Source organism: Podarcis pityusensis (genome assembly GCF_964106645.2).
Source record: "Podarcis pityusensis genome assembly, chromosome: 10".
Taxonomy (NCBI): Eukaryota; Metazoa; Chordata; class Lepidosauria; order Squamata; family Lacertidae; genus Podarcis; species Podarcis pityusensis.
Window position 1 is genome coordinate 39,677,816 of NC_138035.1, and position 23,873 is coordinate 39,701,688.

The 23,873-nt window shown below is 42.6% G+C and overlaps 1 protein-coding gene across 5 annotated transcripts in view; it reads left to right on the forward strand.

Moving 5' to 3' along the window:
- MGAT4C (MGAT4 family member C) overlaps positions 1 to 23,873 on the forward strand; it is a 335,593-nt gene that overhangs the window by 224,610 nt on the left and 87,110 nt on the right. For 2 of the 5 annotated variants that reach the window (XM_080971498.1, XM_080971496.1), the window contains exon 2: positions 18,540 to 18,600. The exons of the other annotated variants lie outside the window; for them this stretch is intronic. The gene's annotated coding sequence lies outside the window, so the exon portion shown is untranslated. The remainder of the gene's footprint in view (positions 1 to 18,539; positions 18,601 to 23,873) is intronic. 5 annotated transcript variants of the gene reach the window in all.

Consider the following 23,873-nt stretch of genomic DNA (forward strand, 5'->3'; position numbering starts at 1 on the left):
GCAGAATCCTGTGAGAAGTTATTTGATGTAACTATCTAGGCTGGAAGAACAGAGAGACTATCACTGTGACCGTTTCCATGAGGTCAACACCTGTGTGCATGTGGAATGTTATGGGCAGATCCTTTGGTGTTCTAGCAACAAAATTATTCCTGCTAGAAGAAGGCAATGCAGCAATATTGTTTTTATTTTGCACATAGGGGATTTGCATGTTTAGAATACCTATTCCATGGGCATGACATCCCAAGTGAAAAAAGGACTGTGGAGAAAGCTCTCTCTCTCTCTGTGTGTGTGAATATTAGAGAGAGAGAGAGAGAGAGAGAGAGAGGTGACTCATGCCCCCCTCCTCTTTGCAGTGGCGATACCAGGATTCCCCATTAAAGGGGTTGTTTTGAGGGGAGGCTTTGGCCGTACGCCTAGAGGTTGTCGTTGCTTTCCCCTGCGATGGTGGCGTAACAGGGGCGGGCTCTCTCTGCTTGAACATATGTTCTCCAGAGCCAGCCCATCCCCACCCCACTGGATAACCCTGATGTTCCCCAGATCCCCGGCGGGAGACTGGGAGGGATAAACACTCAGTGCCTGAGCCAAGGTCTATCCCCATCTGAAACATAATAAAGTTGTGGCCAATTTTAATCCCATAGCACGTTGTCTTGAGTCTTTATTCCGCACGGGGGCCGCCCAGGGTTTGGGGGACTCCGCCTGTCCAAGCAAATACATTACTTCTCGTAAATGAGCCACGATAACCGCCAGAGGGCCATGAAAATGTCCTTACTGGGCATTTTAGACTTGTCTACCCATGTACTATCTGAAACCAAAGGGGCACATTGCTTGCCAGATCTGAAAACATTTTTTCCAGCTCTCCTACCCCACTACTCAAGAAATCCCAGTAAGATAGACTAGGAGCTGCTACTATACAAACCATATGAAGTAGCCTTTGGCCATCAAGCCAGCTCACAGCTCCCCTGTCAATCAAGAACTCAGGCAAAATGTTTCTCTAAGCTTTGCTACCTGAGATTCTTTAGCTGGACATGTCAAAGATTGAAACTGGGACCATGTGCAAGAAAAGTTTATGTGCTACCACTGGGAGATGAGTCTGGCCTGCATGAGAAATTAATGGGTAGAGCTTTGAGGTTTTCAATCTTCTCTAGGTTCCAGCAGAATTGAATATTCATTTAATGATAACAGATCTCCCCTTAAGGTTGTTCATTCTGTGAAATCAACCTTTGGACTAATAAGGATCATCACCTCTTTCTCTTTCATCTGCAAAATGCATGTGGATAATGAATTTAGAATAGAAATATTGGCTACATGAATTGTTAGGTTTTACTGCACCTGTGGCTGAAGTTCTAAGGAGCATTTCACTGGCCAGAAAATTGTAATAAAATTTCTGGAGCATAAAAACAAAGTGAAACTTCTAAGCTGGAACATCACCACCCCCCCCCACCCTGACTTTTAAGTTATTTGTCTAGGAAAAACTGTGCTGAATGCCCCCACCCCTGCAAATAAAAAGCTGGTGCTTTATTGCAGATATATTCTGCTACAAGTTCTTGGTGCACTAGTTGTGCATTTGTGGTGGATTTATCCTGCTTTAGTTTGTTCTGTGATGCTTCCACAATTCTACCCATGATTGTTGTCCAGAGGGGCTAAAGTGCAACAAAAGAGGGCCAAAAATAAACCAGAATGTTTGTAATATAAAAAGTTATGGGTAAACTCATCAGAAAGTTAGGGGATTTGCACTGATTGGAAATGGACTTGGGATAGCTCAGTGGATGGAGCATGAGATTCTTAATTTCAGGGTTGTGGGTTTGAGTCCCACATTGGGCAAATGATCCTTCCATTGCAGGGAGTTGGATGAGGGGACCCTTATAGTCCCTTGCAACTCTACAAAGCCATTTCCCATTCCCAGGGAGATGTCATTTCTGGCTGGGAGCAAGCCCTCCCCACCTGCGCAGGGCGGGATCGCCCCTGTGCCATTGAATAAGAAGAAGAGGAGGAGGAGTTTGGATTTGATATCCCGCTTTATCACTACCCTAAGGAGTCTCAAAGCGGCTAACATTCTCCTTTCCCTTCCTCCCCCACAACAAACACTCTGTGAGGTGAGTGGGGCTGAGAGACTTCAGAGAACTGTGACTAGCCCAAGGTCACCCAGCAGCTGCATGTGGAGGAGCGGGAAAGCGAACCCAGTTCACCAGATTATGAGTCCACTGCTCTTAACCACTACACCACACTGAATGGTCCTCAGCCACGCCACCCTAAGGCCGTCCAATTCGGACGGTCCGGGGACATAGTGCGGGCTATTTAAACTGCCCATGGCCAAGGACTCGCCCCTGTTTTTCTCCCTGCTTAGCCAGTTCTCCTGCCCCTCCCTTAGGCTAGGCTCTTTTCTTCCTTCACCTTGCTATGGACCTTGGTTGGTTGTCCAAAGGGCCTGGTAGGAATTTTTCCACTTGGCAAATTGGCACTGGCCATTTGGTTTTTCGCCTACCTTGTAGCAAATTGTCGCAACTTTGTAAGCTTTGGCTGTTAGGCATTGGAGTATTAGGTTGAAGGGGAGGGGAGGTGGTGGCCATCACCTACCCCTCCTAATTCAAGGGTATTCTGTTAAAGGAATCCGGGGGTTGTGGTCTCCATCCAAAGCCCCAGACGGGGGGCTAGGGCCATGGCACAACCCCTAGCAATGACCCTGGGGGAGTCCCTAGTTGATATGCATCAGCAGGGCTCCCCCTACTGGTGGTTAACCCTTCCAAGACTCCTGCAGATGGGCAGGAGTCAGGTATAGTTGTGTGGTTTCCAATGCCTAAGCCAATACCACTCACATTCTGTAACCAATAAGGTTTTGGCCTTTTTTCGCCCATTTACCAAAAATACCACTGGGCAACAGTTTTTTTACTTTTTGAATGTTGTCTAGATATCTACAACTGATTTAGGGTATTTTTGCACTGCTGAATCAGGAAATGGCATCCGTTTCTCTCCATCAGGTCAGGTTTTTGTGTTATGTTGATTTGAAAAAAATCAGATCTTGTGACAAAATCAATTACATTTTTGTGGCATTATCAGCTGATTTTTGTCAACACATATCATCCTAAATATGTTTTTAAAAGAAAAAAATGTTTTCCCAACAACATATATTGATTACCTGATAGAAACATCGATTACTGTAAATTGAATGGTGGGCATTGATAAAGGTAAGTACACGTAAATTGCATGTTGCTTCACCATTTTTCAAACTTCAGGGCTTGAACTTCCGTTTCTTGAAACTCCTGGAATGCTCAGCAGCAGGGTCTCTCTTCAGAGTCCAACATTAGTCAGCCATCATGACTGTGTCCCAGCGACCCTGATACCTGGTCTCCATCTCTTTCATGTCCTGATGGAATCTCTCCCCCTGCTCGTCACTCATTGAACCCAGGTTCTCAGGAAACCGGTCCATATGTGAAAATAGGTAGTGCATCTTGACGCTCATGTTGCAGCCCAGGTTTCTGAAAGCAGTCAGCATGTTGTTGACAAGTTCTGCGTAGTTTCTGGCCTTATTGTTGCCCAGAAAGTTCTTCACTACCAGAACAAATGCCTTCCACGCTTCCAGTTCCACTTCGTTCATTGAGTTTCCGAACTCTGGATCTCTGATGAGCTGACGGATCTGAGGACCGTCAAAGATGCCAGCTTTCAACTTCTCCATGGTCAATCCTGGAAAAGCCTGGCACAAGAAAGTGAAGCAGTCACCATCCTTGTCCAGAGCCTTGGTGAACTGCTTGATTAAGCCGAGCTTGATGTGCAGCGGTGGGAAGAGTATTCTGTCTCTGTCCACCAGAGGGTTGTTGATGACGTTCCTTTCTTTGCAAGGCACCAATTCCTCCTGCACAGGCCAGTCCTCCTTCGTGTAATGCTGAGCACAGTCCCTACTATCCCACATGCACAGAAAACATGGGTACTTGGTGAAGCCAGACTGTTGTCCCAACAAAAAGTTCACCATCTTCAGGTCAACACAAATAAACCACTTATGCTGATCATAACCAATTTTCTCCAGCACATACTTCACCACTTCATAGTTCTACTTCAGTGTAGTCGAGTGAGCCAGGGGTATAGAGGCAAACTGGTTGCTGTTGTGTAGCAGAACACATTTCAGTGATCGTTTGCTGCTGTCAATGAACAGTCTCCAATCTTTGGGTTCGTACTGTGGCACTCCAAGCTTGAGCAGAAGCTGCGCAATATCTGCACAGTACACCAAGTCCTTCCCTTCCGAGAAAAAACAGAGGTACTCTTGATGCCTGTTGTGGAAGAAGCTGATGCGAGCACTGTCAGAGAGGAGGTTTTTTTCCTTCAGTCTGGATGCCAACAGTTCGGCAGAGTCCTTTGACAAGCTGAGGTCGCGAACTAGATCATTCAACTCCTTTTGGGAAAATGGATGTGGAGCATCATCTTCAAGAACCACTTTTTCTTCTTTATGTCCTTCAACACTGGAGGCATCTTCATCACTAATGTCAGTAAGTTCTCCAAAGATAGGCACTGGAATTTCATCACAATGAGCTATAGGACGACGTGCTGATTGAAGATCAGGATACTTGAGGCTGCTCCGGTTCTTTCTGTTGATCCCAGTCACATCAACAGCGCAGAAGTAGCAGTCAATGACATGGTTTGTCGGCTCAATCCAAATCATGGGAATTCCAAAGTTCAGACTCCTCTTGCCATTGGTCCACCCAAGTAGAGTCTCGGTGCATGCCTTGCACACCATGTGTGGCGCCCAAGCTTTATCCTGGTCACCAAGTTTAATACCAAAATAAGCATGGTAAGCACACCTTATGAAACGTGTGCACCAATTTATGGAAGATTTCAAGGTTTTATGACTTCAAACTGATCCCTTTTCAACATAATCACCCAGAACTATCAGACCTGAATACTTCTAATCATTAAAATAATCATTTCCAATCAAAACAATTATTCAACATGGCATTTTACCCCCACCAACTTCTTCTAAAATGCTCCACACAAGCGTACGTGTGAACAAAAACGTAAAAACAACAACGTGGCCATAGCTCAAAAACTTGACCTGACTGAGCAAAACCAATGTGATTTTTGGATTCAGCGCATCAGATTCGTCCTAAATCAACTGAAAAAATGCAGACAACAAATTTGTTGTTGACCAGTGTACTGTTTCATGTGTCTTTATTCCACTTCCTGGGAGGGTTTGGGACCTTGCCACACAATTCTATGATTCTATGAAGCAGTGTGACCTCCCCTAAACCTCTGCAGGCACAAACAGCACTGAAAGTGGAATTACATGTCACTGCCCCATAACCTCATGAGCACAAATAACCATGAATGAAAAGGATATAATGTCTGTAAGTGTGTGTCCACGTCCTGAAACAGATATTACACTGCTTTATATGTAGGGGTATACTCTGTTTAGCGCCCAAAATCTTTCTGATATAGTTGTATTATTAAGAGGGTTCATATCACAGCAACAACAGCTTCAGAAAGCATGATAATATGTTGGTATCAAATGTGCATTAGGGATGAACAGACCAGTCTAAGTCTCTCCCATATCTGTTTTGTTGGTATTCAGACATAGATCTATTCCATTATACTTCTTGCAGACTCTCTGAAAAAGCTGCAAGTAAATTATACACATTTTGTGCACACTCTTTCCCTAGAACACAAACAATTAAATTCATTTCAAAGCTTTTCAATGCATTTCCCAAAATATGCATTATATGGACTTTTTAAAATGGTTTTTTTTTAGAACAGCATTTACAACAAAAACTTCACCACAGAATTCAGATAAATGTGCAATGCAATCGATAGTTGTGTTCTAATTCTCAAGCAAGTCTAGGAAATTGAATTTTTTGGTCTACTGAGAAAAGTCCAGTGAGAAAAGTAGAGTGAATTGTTTCCTTCCCCATCCTTAGTATATATGCTGAGACAAGCAATCAGTTTACAATATTATACCAACTCTGAAGGTAAGAAGGTATAGGATTGCTCTATGAGGTGCCATAGTTCCAAAGAGAGATTTGCAACAACAACCATAAAATTGGCTGTAATAGAATCAAAGAATTGTAGAATTGGAAGGGACGCCAAGGACCATCTAGTCCAACCTCCTGCAATGCAGGCATCTCAGCTAAAGCATCCATCCCACCTATGCTTAAAAACCTCCATGGAAGGAGAGTCCACAACCTTCCAAGCGAGACTATTCCTCTGTCAAATAGCTCATACTCCCAGAAAGGTCTACCTGATGTTTAGTTGGAATCAACTTTCTTGTAATTTGAAGCCATTGGTTTGAATCCTACCCTCCAGAGTAGAAGAAAACAAGCTTGTTCCCTCTTCCATGTGACAGCCCTTAAGATATTTGAAGGTGGCAATCAAATCTCCTCTCAGTCTCCTCTTTTCCAGGCTAAACATACCCAGCTCCTTCAACCATTCCTCACAAGGCCTGGTTTTCTAACCCTTGATCATCTTTGTTGCCCTCCTTTGCACTTTGTATATAGTGGTATTGAGAACATAAGCAATAGCAAACTTCTCAAAGTGCTGTCTATGGGTTTTGGGTTTTTTTTATTCCCACCCCTTCTGTACTAAAGGATAAAAATCTATTACATGAAATGCCATTGCAGCACAGTGTGATAGTATACCACTTGTATTTACTGTGTCACTTCTAATTTAATTGGATTTGACAGAAGGGTAGAAGATGTTTATTATAGCCTGCTTTCACATTTTGAGTTTGAATTTCTGCATTAATGGATTCGTCGGAAGCAGCCTCTTTCGCTCCACATGGAGGGATTGATCAGGCCTTCTCTATGGATGCCTCCTGATGGTGACCTTAGCCAGGAAAAGCAGCCTTAGCAGCATGGTGACAGCAAAGGGCTCAGTTCCATTGCTGGTCAGACATATAGGAGAGCATGTTGCTGTAGCCTGATTGATCTGTCAATTTAGATCAGTAATGCTAGATACTAGAACGGCAAGGCTATCAGGAAATCTCTAGTAAATTAGAAAGATAACCTCCAGCCACCAATTTATCTTGGTATCTAGCACAAATAGCTAGTGCTAGTTCAGCTATTATCAAGGGTGGGGAAGAGATGGTACACAGTCCCCAGAGTCATCTCTGTCCAGGCAGAGTCACTTTTCAGTAATACATAAATTGAACGCCTTTTTATTTTCTGAAAGACAAAGTTTATAGACCTCTTCAAAGGCAAGAGCAGGCATTTCTTCCCCAGCAGTCAGGCAAGCTTCACCTTCACATACCTTTTATTGACTCACAGCAATCTGAAATTTATTTTCATCATGAAGTCTTGGGCATTCAGGAATATTGAAGGAGCAGCACAGTTGTCTCCCAATACTTCTATAGTTAAATGCAGTTGACTTCTAAATGAAGATTACCAACTCCCTCCTCCCCTGCTATGTCTCTTCCCATTCGTTGAGCAAATTGAATTGTATTTGGGTTTCTTTCTCTTAACGACAATGGAGGATGATGTTCTCCAGATCTTGCAAGGGTTTATTGACAGAAACTTGGGATGGGAAGTAACAGGTCCAGAGGGTGGATGTGGTCCACCAGTCCTCTCTGTCAAGCCTGCAAGACTATCCCCAGGCCACCTGCCTTCCTTGGATTGATTCACACCCTTGGAGAAATATGTGTGTGTGTGAGAGAGAAGTGTGTGCTCAGAATTTTGCATGGATAGAATGCAGCCTACTGCACAAGTGTAAGACACTCTAATTGCCCTGTCCACTTTTCCCCTCCAGCCCCACCCACATTCATGCAGCCCCTGGAAGGTTACCCACAAAGGAATGTGGTCCTTAGACAAACTGTCATGATCCCTGAATCTAGCATCAATGCAGACACAGAGCTGGAGGTCGCAGGGACACCAGCTAAAGAGCAAGATCAAGTTCAGGACTCTGAGCCAGCTGCTGGAGATCAGGAGAGCACTGTGCCTGAGGCTCTTTGACAGGAACCACAGGAAGAATCTCCTGGACGACCAGAACCTGTGGGGTCAGATCTTTGCAAGTTCCTGGCCTGGAGCTTGTGCATTGCCCTTTGTCCATGGGGAGCACTTACTGCGGTATTGGAAGCTCAGCAAGGGTGTACTCAGGTTGTTGACTGTTGTGTACTGAGTTGAATAGGATCCAAAATGCAGCAGTCTGATTGGTCCTAGAACAATGCAGCAGTCTGATTGGTCCGCAGGAGCCACCCAATCCAGCTCCAGGTGGAAGTGAATCCACAACCTGATTGGCCTACAGGAGAATCCCGGAATCAGCCAATCACATGCAGCCCATTCCATTGTGTAAATAATGTATATAACGCAGATATTGTGGGGGAACTTCCATTCCTCCTCACCACTATGAGCTGAATAAAGAGCATGAAATCCACTTTCAGTTCCGAGTATATTTCATTGACCCAACAAGGATCCAGGTGAGACTTACAGGCTTATAGCTCACTGCCAGCTCCTCTTCTTCCTGTTTTTCTGCTACAATGATCTTACCCCTTCTCCCATGCACAGTCTTCATTTTGATGAACCTTCTGAGGATAAAGCCTTCTTTCAGTCAAAAGGGTGCTCCTTCACAGGCTCTGGGTTTCCCACCAGGTCCACTGCCACCTTTACCCTTGAGGTCCAGGGGACAAAAGGAAAGATCAGCTGTCAAGGGTTAGTGGGTGCCCGAGGGCAGCTTTGCTTGAGATGAGGCATGTCAGGCTGCCTTGGGACTGTTGTAGGATCTTCCAGCTTCTCAGAAGTAGAAGTAAAGGATATCTTGGAGGGGAGGTGAACTTAAAATGGAACTCATCCCTTTAAAAAATGAACTCTCCTGCCACAGAGATATCTCATTAAGCATGTGATTTGCCATTGTGTGCTTGGAAGCCAGTGTGGTGTAGTGGTTAAGAGCGGTAGTCTCGTAATCTGGGGAACCAGGTTCGCGTCTCTGCTCCTCCACATGCAGCTCCTGGGTGACCTTGGGCTAGTCACACTTCTCTGAAGTCTCTCAGCCCCACTCACCCCACAGAGTGTTTGTTGTGGGGGAGGAAGGGAAAGGAGAATGTTAGCCACTTTGAGACTCCTGAAGGGGAGTGAAAGGCGGGATATCAAATCCAAACTACTCTTCTTCTTCTTCTTCTTCTTCTTCTTCTTCTTCTTCTTCTTCTTCTTCTTCTTCTTCGTTTTTATTCCCTAAGTAATAGCTGGAGGAGTATTCCACATTGGGATCAGGGCATCGTGGCAGATGGGAGGAATAGGGACTTAAGAGTCACAATTTGGCCTGAGCCTCCCTTTCTGCAGCCACTTTGTCTCCTTGGGGTGCAGCTGTCATCGGTGAAATTAGCTATTCTGAAGGAACTGGTCCAAACTGAGGCCATGATGAGGCAGAGGGTTAAATTCCTCCCCAGTCCAAACCACAGACCAAATTTAAGTTTGTCTTTTTAGCTCTGGAACACAGATAAAGTTCTTTATAATGTCTAGCACAGTGTTAAATATCAGTAGGACACCTCTAACAGTTGATGACAGGTTACTAGATTTTATATTTCACTCTTTGTTACTTTTCTAGCAAAACGTTGCGCTTTTAGATTTGGATTCATGTAGGATTTGATACTATGAATTTTACCATACTTGGGATTTCACAGTGTTTTAGGTGTGTTATCCTCCCACATCACTCTCCACTGCTAACTTTCTCAGCTGGATTCCAGTATCAGATTGCTTTGGGGTAGGGGGGAATAAAAGGCATAAAGTGTGTGATGAAATAGTTTTAGCAATTTGCTCCATCCCCTTGTTTTTGTAGTGCACATTATATAATGTATATATTACACATTGCTAGAGTATGGATTTCTTTAATATAACTATTATGCAATGAATGCAAACATCTGGTTTATGGTCTCCTTTTCAGCAAGGATTTGTAGGACTGGGCAGTTTTTCTATTGCTCTCTTTTGTTCTGTTTGCATTTTGCTTGTTACACAAGTGACAGTCAATTTATATCCTTAGTTGCTAAAATTTGGGAGGCCGTATTGCAGCCTGTGCCCTGAGACATCCCCTCTCTGTTTAGTAGCCTTGGTGTATCCCTCCCACATTCTCTGTTTAGAATCCCCACGACCCACCACACAGAGGCAAATAATGCACCCACACACTATACAAGCAGGGATGAGTGGAATTAGATGGTTTCACTTTGTGGCGTTTGGGCAGAGAGGAAAATAGAATCCTGCTGCCCTGCCCAAACTCCAGAGTGGCTTATAGAATATGGAATCTGGTCTCTGTCATTGACTCAGCATCTATGCAGGAGCATTTTCCTGAACACTTGCTGGATGCAAAGGTTCTAGCAGTACACCAGGCATGAAGAACAATTTTCAGTCCAAGGGCTGCATTTTCTAACATGAAAATTGGGAGTGGGGCCAAAGACAAAAAGTGGGTGGAGCAATGGATGTGACTGCATAGTAGGTTACATTTTAGCCAAACTAAAGTCAGTTCACAGGACTTGAGAAGGACATGAAACAAGGTAAGTGTAGGGTATGGACTAGAAAGAAGGGGAGTGGTTCTGAGGCCATGACAGAGGAGCCCAGAGTGCTTCATTGGACCCCTGAGCCGGAGCTTCCCTACCCCTACATTAGACCCTACATGCTGGTGGCCATGCTGCAATAGAGTGAGAGGACCATAGTCTACCATCCCTTCACTGTGCACACATTTTCCCGCCTGTAATGCAGAGAGCACTCCATGTCTCAGGATGAGGTCTCTGATCCAACCAGATGGTAAGGTTGCTGGTGCAGCCCAGGTGGCTGCAATAGATTTCCCTCATCCATCTTGAAGGTTAACTGCAAGCAGATGACAATAGTGAGGTTGTAGGAGTAGGAGAAGCAGTAGGTCAAGGAAGCTCTTGGTGGGGAAATGTAAGGAAAATGAAGGAACTTTTTTTCACCTCTAGTGGACTTGCCCGAGAGTGAAGGCCTTTTGGGAGATGATATATAATGAGTTAAAAAAGGTGTTTAGGTACACCTTTACTAAGAAACCGGAGGCCTTCCTCTTGGGCATTGTCGGCCAGAGTGTGTTAAAGAAGGACAGAACATTTTTCATGTATGCAACAACGGCAGCAAGGATACTGATTGCTAAGAACTGGAAAACTCAAAATCTACCCACGCTGGAAGAATGGCAGATGCAGCTGATGGACTATATGCAATTAGCTGAGATGACCGGCAGAATTCGAGACTTGGGAGAAGAGAGGATGGAAGAAGACTGGAAGAAATTTAAGACTTATCTGCAAAAGTATTGTAATTTGGCCGAATGTTGATTGGGATGTCAGAGTAGAAGTAATTGTCTACCACTAAATTAGACTTAAGTTTAAACTATACGCTAATGATCAAATCCAAGATTATGAACAAAATGATAATTTGTTTGGAAATAATTTTTTTAACGATGCAAGTGTGTGCGGGAGGCGTGGGGGAGTCCAAAGTAATGATGAAAAGATGTCAAATAATTAATGTTATTTGTTTAAATATGTTTATGTATTGAAAAACTTGAATAAATATATATTAAAAAAAAAAAAAAGGAAGCTCTTGGTGGTTTCCTCACCACCACAGCTATTTCATGGACCTCAGTATATACCCAACTATGCCAACCTCTGTAGCTAGCCCTAACTGGAAATGTGGAGGGTTTTCCATTTCCACTTGGGTATGATGCCTGCCTGTAAAAAAACCTTTTACAATCGCTATCTTGTTAGGCTTCAGAAGCAGCACGTTACCAGGAGTAAACAAGATGTGAGTCCACCTTTATTCGGCTTAGTCCTGCCCACACTTGGGCTCCAAATAAAGATTTCTATAAAATAATGATTCCATTCAACTAAATTACGCAGAGCGCATTGAGTGACCTTTTCCAATTTCCAATTACAAACCTGTCCATTTCTAGAGTGTTTTCATTTACTTTTCCTATCCTTAGCTTCTCTTTGTCAATCAATTAAAAGACCTGTTCCTTTGTTTCAGGCTATAAATTAACTGTAATGTTTACCAGGTTTCATTCAGACCTTGTGCGTTCTTTTGCTCATGGTAAATTGTACATTCAGACTCAAGTTTTCCTGCCACGCCAAACTTAGGTTATATATATTTTTTAACAACACACACCCACCCACCCTGCTCCCTCTTTTTGTCTCACTCAAAGTAATGAAATCCAAATCAGCAGCTACATCTACAATACTGTCAAGCTGTGTTTGAGCCACGCCACAGATGAATGCTTGCTAGTCTCACTACAAGATGAACTAATATTTGGAGTTCCCTCAGAATCTTCTGTTAGTCCATCTCATCAAGTGTCATCTATTTCAAGGGGGAACTCTGCAGCAGCAGAACAGCTCCTCCAGCCTTCCAGCATTAGGTTGTCTTATTTTTTTTATTGTTGGATAGAAGCTATGATTACTGTCTGAGAAAATGCCATCCTTTCTGCTGTGAATCAGCACAGAAATGGTGTGGCACCTGAAAGGTCCTACTTATTAGATGACTGGGAGAACTGAAAGGGAGAAGCTGAGGTTCAGGGGAATCTTTTATCATCTCCAAGAGCAGCACACATGAATACAATGCATAGCCGAAGATCTACATTTCGGAACGCAATGAAAATGGTACAATGGATGACATCCAGCATTAGGCATACACAGAGCAGAGCCGTTGAGTCTGCCCTGAGTGAGATTTAGTTGGAATCACCCACTATCTTGCCCACACATTGTAACTCTGTTTAATGTACCTGGGGAGACAAATAAGCAGAACTTCAGATCAAACATAAAATAAGAAAAGATATCTGGAAGTTTCTAGGGTAGTGGCAACCTACCTGAATGTGACTTCAGGATGTGTGCATAAATCATAATGTATGCCATTTTTGCACTGTCCAAAAGAGGGACTATATATTTCCACTGTGGTGAAACGCAGCCACATAGGTAATTCAAATATTTATCAATGGAAAGTCGTGCATGCTTCTCCCTAATTTGGGTGCAGTGATGAAACACAAACAGGAGGTGGTGATTGTTGCATCCTTCAGTGTTTCAAGCCACCCTGAATTTAATGTATAGCAGTAGAACATTTTTTGAGAGGGGCAATATTAAATGGATTGCAAATAGCATAGCTTTGCTCAGGGCAATGAGAATACTGCCAAACGTAGGGGGGTGGAGTGTTCAGTGTGAACAAAAATATTGTAAAGTCTATGCTTGTATCTCCAGAACACTTCTGACCTCACCAGGTATCTTGTAGCAACCCATTTGGTGGTGGTGGGGAGACCATTCTGTGTCTAATTTGTTAATTACTGAATCGGAAATGATCAACTCACATCTCACAATTGTAAAAATGCACCTTCACTTGTGATCAGAAAGGTTTAAATAAATGTTTCAGTGGTATAAAGGTTTAAAGGGAAGAATGAAGTTTCAGGCTGTAGGCAAAGGGAGCATAGTGGTGAACCCGAATCTACAGACTGGAATTAATTGTCCTTTAAAGAAGTAATAAATGAGAATTGATGAAACAACAGTATGGGAATGAACATAATGGAGCGTTGACATGTTGGTGCATCTGTCTTCCCAATCTAAAGAAGGATGTCTGCATTGATTTAGCAGATCTTCCTTGGTTTACGTAAGTGCAAGTCTGATGTTTAATTCAGAAGGAAGAAGAATGCTAATTTGTGCAAATTTTGTCACTGTGTACTGTTTGCTTGGTTTTTGAAAACACACAGACACACACATCAGCAAGAGCCAATTAAGTATTCCCTGGGAGGAAAATAATTACATGTTTTTCTTCATTTAAAAATAAACTGTAGCTTACGCCTGCATTTTGGTATGTACTGTAGTTCTCAAACAAAGGAATTTCAACAAATGAAGCATTTTTTTCTGAGTGTCAGCACTTTGACACTTGCCCTACCAAGTTTGCTTTCCAAATTCATCCCCAGTTCTGCTAATATAATGACTACTTTGCACCTCTACATTCTTTGACTTACAATGTTTCTTTGAGATCTGGTTCTGGTTGGAGTTAGAGATGGAGAAATGCCTTCTCTGCTAATGATTAATTACATCTTGATTTGCTACCTGCATTTTCCTGGCTATCTTTCTTCTGGTATCAAAGTGAACTGAAATTTCAACCATTTCTCTGGACAAAACCTAATTATCTATAATACAATTACCACGCTGCATCCTCACCACCTTCATTGTAAGAGCGCTAGACCCAGCCAGAGAACTGTAAGCCCAAGCCTAAAAACAAAATCTATTTTTATGTTTTGCTCTGAATACCAGCTCTGGATGAATAAGAGATGACTCCAGAAGCATTTTAAGCAAATGATAGGTCCCAAAAGGTATAATTTCATCTGCTCTGTGTCCAGCATTTTGAATAGGATTCTTCTTTATTATTACCATAGCAATTGGATTGATTTTATGATTTGAGACTTCACTATTTAATATTCTGTATCAGGAAAAGCAAAGATTTTTAAAGGAACAATTGCACATCTCCAGTCTTGATGTTTTATGCCTTTGTTCTCTCCAATGCAATCCTTTATTGCAAAGCTGCCTTTCCCCCCTGTTCATTTGATCTTATTCTGACACTTTTTTTTTCTTTTTTACGAGTGGGTAGCCACTGGACACTTGCTATTACCACAGTTGTGAAGTGTTGACTCTCAGGTTTGAAATGAATGCATTAACTCCTGTTGCAAGCTCATTTCTCTCTCTTTCTCTTTGAATCTTTTGTGGCATCTCTGTGACAAACAGTAACATGCTCTGCTATTGTGAGGGCAGAGTGAAGCAACACAGTGGGAAGCTTGGAAAAATATTGTGGAATTAATTTTTATTTCTAAAGACCTTTTAACTGGCACTCTGCACCCAGAATCCATAAGTACATATGGATCAATTTCTGTTCCATAACCCATTAGTATGGCCTCAGTTCTGTGCTTTATGGATTATATTTTTTAAAAAGTATGAAAGATCACCTTTAAATTGTACACATTTTGTATTTATTTTATTAAGTTATAAATTTCCTTTTACATTCATCTCAATGTGTATGCTTTTTTCCTTAAGAAAGTACAACCATACCTTGGTTGCTGAACGCCTTGGAACTCGTACGTTTCGGCTCCCAAAGGATCGAAAACCGGAAGTGAGTGTTCCAGTTTTCGAATGATTTTCGGAAGCTGAATGTCCGGCATGGCTTCCGTGGCTTCTGATTTGCTGCAGGACGCTCCTGCAGCCAATCAGAAGCCAAGTCTTCATTTTTGAACAGTTCTGGAAGTTGAACGGACTCCCAGAAAGCATTCTGTTCGAGAAACAAGGTACGACTGTATAGAAAACAACTAAAGACAGGTTTAAACCAAAGGAAAATACCTTTTCATCCAATTGGAAAAGATTATTGAATCAAAAATGTTTTCAGTTGTTTCTGGAAAGTACACAGTGTGGACACCTGTTGTATCTTGATGGAGATACTTTTCCATAGAAATAGGGGTGCAACCCTGGAAGCCCAGCCCTGAGTTTCTGTGGCTTCTAATATTATGGAGAGGTGAAACTTACCTGAAAACACAGGTTTCCCTTATATTCCTACTGGGAATATAAGGGATAAAACAGACTCACTGTATCCATTTAACATGCATTCTTCTCCCTTAAATACATGTTCTTGTATGCTTTGCAGTGTATTTCCACCTAAAATGTACATTTTTGAGCTGAACACAAAAACTAAATAGAGCCTGCTGGATTAGGCCAATTACCCATCTCGTCCCCCTTGCTGGCAGATGGCATTATCCCTGCTCCCACAATCCCAATCTTTTTTGGAAATTTACACTCTTCCTCCCCCCATCCTCACTCCATTCTTACCAGGGAGAACCGCTACAGCTATCATTCTGAAATATGGCAGGCTTCGTACGCTTAGAAGGGGCTGCCATGCCTGTAAACTGAATCTAATGCTGGCAGAAAATAAAGATGCTTTAAAACAAATTGATTTTAAAGGCGTCCCTGGATGAAAACACCTGTATGTCTCTGCCTACAATTTGGCAGCCTGGATCCACTCTGGATGGCCATGTGTGCCTGTAAATGCCATCTACTTTGAAAAAGGGAAAACAACATTTTTAGATTCCCCATTATAGTGAATGGGGGGAAATATCCTAGTCAAGATACATTCATTATTATGATTTTCCCTGTGCTTTCAGTTCATTAGCAATTTCCTATTTAGACACAGTTGTGAGAGTTTCCGCATTGCTTTTGGATCTGATTTGTTTGCAGTTTCATCCGGTGCTATAAAAAGAAGTACTGGTGCCTTTTTATTCATTGCAAAGTTTCACATATGCTTGGCCTTTATAGTGGCAGGCCACGGGGAGATAATGTATTCTCTTCTAAGAGCATTTTAAACACATTGGCTCACAATTTATTTTGTCCTCTGACACCAAGACATCGCAACACATCCCATTTTCACTTCTGCTTTTCTTTCCCCAGAAAGCTCTCTCTGTGCTTGAGTGAGCTGCATAAACTTCATTCCCCCAAATGGCTGGAATTTGCAATCTCTTCACATCATCATGCTGTTAAATGATTTCAATACGCATTCTTACTGGGACATCCAACTTCCTATGCCTGGATGCAATGGAGAAATACAACCATACATCTAGTTAAATAGAAATCTATGCTTAAGCCTTTGAAACAGATACACATAAATGCTTGAGGACATTACCAACTTTAATTGTACAAGTGGTATGTGACAGCCTGCTATTTTGCAGCTCCGAGAGAGACGTTTTTGTACTCTAGACATGACAAAATCCTGCCCGGCTCTATAGCTTATTTTCCACCTTTTGAATATTTGACAATTTATCACTGCTTATTTGCATTCAAGAGATGCCTTTTTTTTACCACTGAGGCAAAACCAGGGTATTAATTGGGATTTTTATTTTTGCCGCATGTAGATGTCTACTCTAAATAAGGGGGGGGGCTGGTGCTTGGAGGAGAATATAGGTCAATATCTTTGGTGAAAACGCTGAGGTCATGAGGGGGAGAGAAATAAAATGAATTTGATGTAGGGAATTAGAAACGGCCAGCCATAGTTTGGCTTTTGACATTTTGCTACATGTGGATTTCAAACAAAAAAGTGGGCATACATAGCTATTCTAAAAATAAGATAAATACTTTTTAAAAGACAATACTCTAAGGACGATGGGAAAAGTCGATTTAGATCATCTGTACATGAGCTGTGTGAATAAACAGCACATTCTAACTTGACAGAGCAAATACAGTGTTACCTCGGGTTACAGATGCTTCAGGTTACTTATGCTTCAGGTTACAGACTCTGCTAACCCAGAAATAGTGGTTCAGGTTAAGAACTTTGCTTCAGGATGAGAACCGAAATAATGCTCTGGCGGCACGGCAGCAGTGGGAGGCCCCATTAGCTAAAGTGGTGCTTCAGGTTAAGAACAGTTTCAGGTTAAGTATGGACCTCCGGAACGAATTAAGTACGTAACCCGAGGTACCACTGTATAGAATGCCTCTGGATGCTGTCTCCATGTGGTTGTTCCATGCCGGGAAATGACTGTATGTAGAAGCTCACAATTGGCTCTACCATGTGATTTGTACCTTTGCAAGTAAGGATTATTTGGCAGCAGCCTGGAAATAATCCTCACAAAGCAGTGGCAAGTCTATCTGCCATGAAGACTGGTCTATTAGGGCAGAGGGGGGACCACCTTCAATCACCTCCACCTGCCTGCCTGCCTTCTTCCTCACACCCAGTCCTGGGAGTGGCATTGCCTGTCAGTTTCCTTCTCCTTAGTCTCATTGTTGCCCCTTATAGAACTCAGCAGGGAGGCGGATGGGGACAAAATTAGAATTCAGTTGGCTCTGCTTGTCATTGGCTCTAATTCCACCTACAATTGCATCACATTCACACCATTCATTTAAAGAATAGTGATACCGCTTTTGCTAGTCATGGTTTCACGTAAAGAATTCTTGGAGCTATAGCTTGTTAAGGGTGCTAAAAGTTGTTAGGTAAAGGTAAAGGGACCCCTGACCATTAGGTCCAGTCGTGACCGACTCTGGGGTTGCGGCACTCATCTCACTTTATTGGCCAAGGGAGCCGGTGTACAGCTTCCGGGTCATGTGGCCAGCATGACTAAACCGCTTCTGGCAAACCAGAGCAGCTCACGGAAACGCCGTTTACCTTCCCGCCAGAGCGGTACCTATTTATCTACTTGCACTCTGACGTGCTTTCGAACAGCTAGGTTGGCAGGAGCAGGGACCGAGGAACGGGAACTCACCCCGTCACAGGGATTCGAACCGCTGACCTTCTGATCGGCAAGCCCTAGGCTCTGTGGCTTAACCCACAGTGCCACCCGTGTCCCCACAGCACCACCCGCATCCCTAAGAGTTGTTAAGAGACCCTCTATTCCCTTCGCAGCGCTAGTTTCCAGAGTGGTTCAACAATCGATCCTGCTTCCCAGGGAGCAGTTTAGGATTTTTCCCTTTTTAATAAAAACCTGCAAGCCTTAGTTTTTCAACTGTCCAAGAATTGTGAGTGTTGAAGTTTGGTGAGTGTGTTAACATGGCTGCTCGCAGTGTGCACAGATGCAAATGCCTGCAGGTGTAACCCAACAGAATTGAGTTAGTCATTCAATTTATTTTACAGGATTGGTTCCAGAATCAATTGCACACTGGCCAATGACCATGTTTCGAAAAAATAAGCACAGGTAGGTTTCCTCCTGCAAGCTATGCACACCATATGTGAGTGTGAGTCTTGACATTTCATAGCCTAAAATAGGAAATGCTTGCATTTTTTATATTTGATGTCCTGGTTATTATGTATGACCAGATGTTCCATAGGAAGAGTCCATCTAGTCTTCATTCAAATTCTAATCATAGGCTGTGTATACACTATATATTTAAAACATCCCTCAATAATCTTGAGCACTGTAGTTTACTCATCAAAAATCTACAGTTCCCAGCACCCACAACAGTTCCCACGATTCTTTGGAAGGCATGAATGTGCCTTAAATACATGATGTGTATGCAGCCTTACTTTCTTTTTGTTAATCCAGTAAAATAAGAGCAGATTATGAGTTGTCTTTGTGTGTTTCTGAAAAGATATAACAAGAGTATTATTACTTTATATATACTTCCATATTCATAGCCTAGCATGCTCCTAGCAAATACAAACTATTTAATTAGGTTCCCCCCCTTTCCTTTAGCAAATATTAAGCTACTTCTTCAGGCATTTGATAATATATGAGGATTTGTCAGTCACTTTAGATCACTCGCATGCAATGAGCAGTCTTTTTCCTGCAGCAGCTGAGCTTCCTATGGGCGCCTTCAGCAATGCTTAGACATTTCAAATGTGGTGGCAAACTGCATTTCACATTACTGTGAAAAGCTTCTTATGAAATGCATGAAATCAGCAAAATAAACTGGGCTCTGGTGGTTTTCGGTTAATTTAAGGTGGTATTGGGTGCATTTCTCTCTCATTCACCCTGTTCAGTTATTTTGGTCCATCCTAGATGGTAATGTGCACTCTAGTCATAGCCCCAGTGTATACCCAATAAATGCATCATGGGGACTTTGCACATAATTGATATATGCAGAAAGGGACCCCCAACAGGGAGGGAATCTTGAAGGGAGCATTTAACAGAGAGACATTTAGAATCTTTTTATTACTGCAGGTGGATGTTGCCATATTACTTGGAATACTTGTGGTAGTGACTCCATTTTGAATTATAACATCTGTGTTAACATCAAATACTAACTGTGCATTAAGAATAGAACTTGGACACTTTTAATTCTCAGAGGTTGCAATTGTACAGTCAAAACAACAACAACAACAACGACAACAACAACAACAACAACAACAACAACATATTATTTATACCCCACCCATCTGGCTGGGTTTGCCCAGCCACTCTGGACGGCTTTCAACAAAATATTAAAATACAATAGTCCTTCAGATATTAAAAGCTTCCCCAAACAGGGCTGCCTTCAGATGTCTCCTAAATGTCTGGTAGTTGTTTATTTCTTTGACATCTGATGGGAGGTCATTCCACAGGGAGGGCACCAGTACTGAAAAGGCCCTCTGCCTGGTTCCCTGTAACTTCGCAGAACCTTTTACTTGCTTTACAGTTTCTAATTTTAAAAAATGCAAACAAAAAGAAAGAAATAGGAATGGTTTGAAATCTGGAATATACTGGAATGGGAAAACCTACCTTGAAAAGTTTGGGGAATAGTGCGAGCAAAGTCAAAGGCAATGCTCCAAATGATCTAAATAGAACTGGAGGCAGGGCATCTAGCAGATTTTTTGAAAGTGTTACAAAAAGCAACATCTTAATACCATAGTTAATTTAAATTGTTTCTAACATCTTCTCATCCACGAAGCTCCCAGTCCCACTCAATAATTTACAAATTGCAATCCGCACTAGTTCTATCTGTCCAATTTCATTTGTGTCTGGTTTGTGATTGCCACTTACTTTCTTCTCCAACCTTTCATCTTTTCACTTTGAAAGTGTCGCTCTCGGCGCTGTGTTTGTTGCTCCAATTCAGTTTTCCAGGAGCAAATGTTGGTACTTAACAAGAGGACAATTCACACTTTCCCCACAGATTGGCTATATTTCTAAGCCATTTTCAACATTGTGAAATCTTAAGAAGATTGAGGAGCAACTGAGAGATTTATACACATTCCAAAATAAATTCAAATGCACATGAAGTTTATTTCATTTTACATATTTATTTCATTTATTTCCCACCTCTCCAAGGAGCTTGAGGTGGCATACCTAGTTCTCCCTCAGCTGCTTTATTCCCCACAGCAACCCTGTGAGGTAGGTTAGGCTGAGAGGTAGTGACTGGCCCTAGGTCACCCAGTGAGCTTCATAACTACATGGGGATTTGAACCCTGGTTTCCCAGGTATTAGTCCAGGACTCTAACCTCTGAACTACTGGGGCTCCCTTGTTGTCTGGGGTGGGTGAGCATGGAGTACAGCTGCTGTCCTACCATGCAATCAGTAGTGTGTTTGTGCAATTCTTCAGATAAAAATCATTTAGAGGTTCATCAGCAAAACAATATTAAAAGCATAAGAATCTGCAGCAGATATACATTATCAGATTAAAACTATATAGAACTCAACACACACACACTCACACAACATAGCAATAACACAAGCGAAACAAACCAAAACTTGGAATACAGATTATCAGTTTGTTGATGACATTTGGTTTAGTTAAAGTACACCTGCAGATACATCAGTGTTGGATTAGGCCTCTCCACAATGACACATGTGACATAGGTGGATGTAGTAACCTAAATAATATTTAGGTGGCACTGTCAAAGATGTTGTAGGAGCTCTTAATTAGCACTACTGTTACAAGGAACTGGGTATGTGAGGAAGTGCTAAATGGCAGCCACCAATTAGTAGCTATCAAGAGGAGATCCTTCAGCACCTGCATATAAATTTAAATTTAAAAGAGGGGAGCTAGATGCAATGGGAAACCTGCCTCCTGATGAATTCTCCACATACGAAACCTCCCACCCTCCAAAATGGCCCCAGGTTTTCGGCTTGTTTCCCCTGTTCAGTTTGAGCTGGAAGTTTATGCCTAGAAAATTCAAACTCATTACTAATACAGGCACGCTCAGTTGAACATTGTCTCCTGTTTTTTTTTTTTTTTTAAAAAAATGAAAATGGCAAGGATGACAACAGAAAACCCTTTCATGGAACAATCACCCTGACCACAGGGTATAAAATCATACTCTGCCATAAACTTGGTAGTTGTATTAATGGTTATTTATGCTGTGCTACAAAATATTATGATAGTCAGTAAATTATCAGTCAAACAATAAAAGGAATGTATTTATGTAAAGGGTTTTTTTATTGACACTTTTAAATGCCAAATCGTAGTCCTGATGGAGTGAAATGTTATGCTAATAAAGTAACCGGAAAGGGTGAAGCCCACAAAGTTAAATATTGTGCTAAAACGGACTCTGTAGAATAAATGAAAAATGAGTTTTGCCTGTTGGCAAGGATTTATCCACACCAGGGTGTTTTAGGTTTGAGGGGTTTGGGGCAAAGTGACCTCTGGTGACCTCTGTCCTCGACTCCTTGGGAATTTCTTGGTGGCAACTATCAGAAGATAATGGAGTCTAGTGGATGTTAAGCCATGGGGGTAAGGCTCAGTTGCTCTCCTGGCTTCCCAAAACAGTGGGTCAGACACTCCTGCCACATGTGTCAGGGATTGGACTCAAGAGGGCAAGATGGAGGAGGAATGGTGGAGATAACCTCCCCTCTTCTCCTGACGCTGCAGGAGAAGAGGAATGCAGCATTGAATTACATTGAATTCAGGAGTTTGAAGAAGATCACAGCTCAGATAGGCGAACAGAAGAGTTGGGAAGTGTTAGCAGAAAGGGAAGGGGAGACAGAAGCAGAGCAGCCAGCTGACACATCTTCTTCAATAGTAGTAGTAGTAGTAGTAGTAGTAGTAATTTATTATTTATACCCCGCCTATCTGGCTGGGTTTCCCCAGCCACTCTGGCCAGCTTCCAACAAAATATTAAAATATAATAGTGCATCAAACATTAAAAGCTTCCCTAAACAGGGCTGCCTTCAGATGTCTTCTAAAAGTCTGGTAGTTGTTTTTCTCTTTGACATCTGGTGGGAGGGCGTTCCACAGGGTGTGTGCCACCACCGATAAGGCCCTCTTCCTGGTTCCCTGTAACTTGGCTTCTCGCAGTGAGGGAACCACCAGAAGGCCCTCTGCGCTGGACCTCAGTGTCCAGGCAGAACAATGTGGGTGGAGACACTCCTTCTGGTATACTGGACTCATTGTTCGTTAACAGGAACAAAGGATTCAGAGACAATTGACCATGAGCAGCCACCGTAAAGGGAGGTACTGTTGTTAGGGAGGAGGGAGGAGGAGACCAGTTGGAACAACAACATTGTCAGGGCTTGATGTGTTCTTTTGTCTCTCGCTATTATGAATGTATAAACTCATTAAAAAGGACTCTAGCTTGCTTTCTGGTTTTCTGCAACCAAGGGAGGAATAGTTTTCCCTAAGTCTCGACAACATGCTACACAGCACCCAGCTCCCTGCACCTTTCACCTCCCTTCTCCTTCATGGTAAGTGCCAGAAGCCTGTTGGGCTGGGAAGCAGCACAGCAATAGTGTCCCATCCTCACCAGTCACCACTGGTGTAGCCCAATGGTGAGATGATTTATAGAATGAAAGGAACGACATGCACAAACAGTCCTCATCTAACTTAAAAGTAAAGGAAGTGCTGCTGCTGCTGCAACAACAACAACCCCATTATAATTTTCTCTCATCTTTCATAATGTTTGAATGCATTTTTTTCTCTCATCAACTGACAGGCAATAGTTGGGGGGACAGAGTGCAGGAGAATTCTTCAGCACAGTACTAATTTCATAGAATCATAGAATCATAGAATCATAGGGTTGGAAGAGACCACAAGGGCCATCGAGTCCAACCCCCTGCCAAGCAGGAAACACCATCAGAGCACTCCTGACATATGGTTGTCAAGCCTCTGCTTAAAGACCTCCAAAGAAGGAGACTCCACCACACTGCTTGGCAGCAAATTCCACTGTCGAACAGCTCTTACTGTCAGGAAGTTCTTCCTAATGTTTAGGTGGAATCTTCTTTCTTGTAGTTTGGATCCATTGCTCCGTGTCCGCTTCTCTGGAGCAGCAGAAAACAACCTTTCTCCCTCCTCTATGTGACATCCTTTTATATATTTGAACATGGCTATCATATCACCCCTTAACCTCCTCTTCTCCAGGCTAAACATGCCCAGCTCCCTTAGCCGTTCCTCATAAGGCATCGTTTCCAGGCCTTTGACCATTTTGGTTGCCCTCCTCTGGACACGTTCCAGTTTGTCAGTGTCCTTCTTGAACTGTGGTGCCCATGTTGTTGTTTCACCAACACTTGCAGCATTAGCACGCCAGAGATCTGTGGTTCAGGCAGACACCCCACTGGTG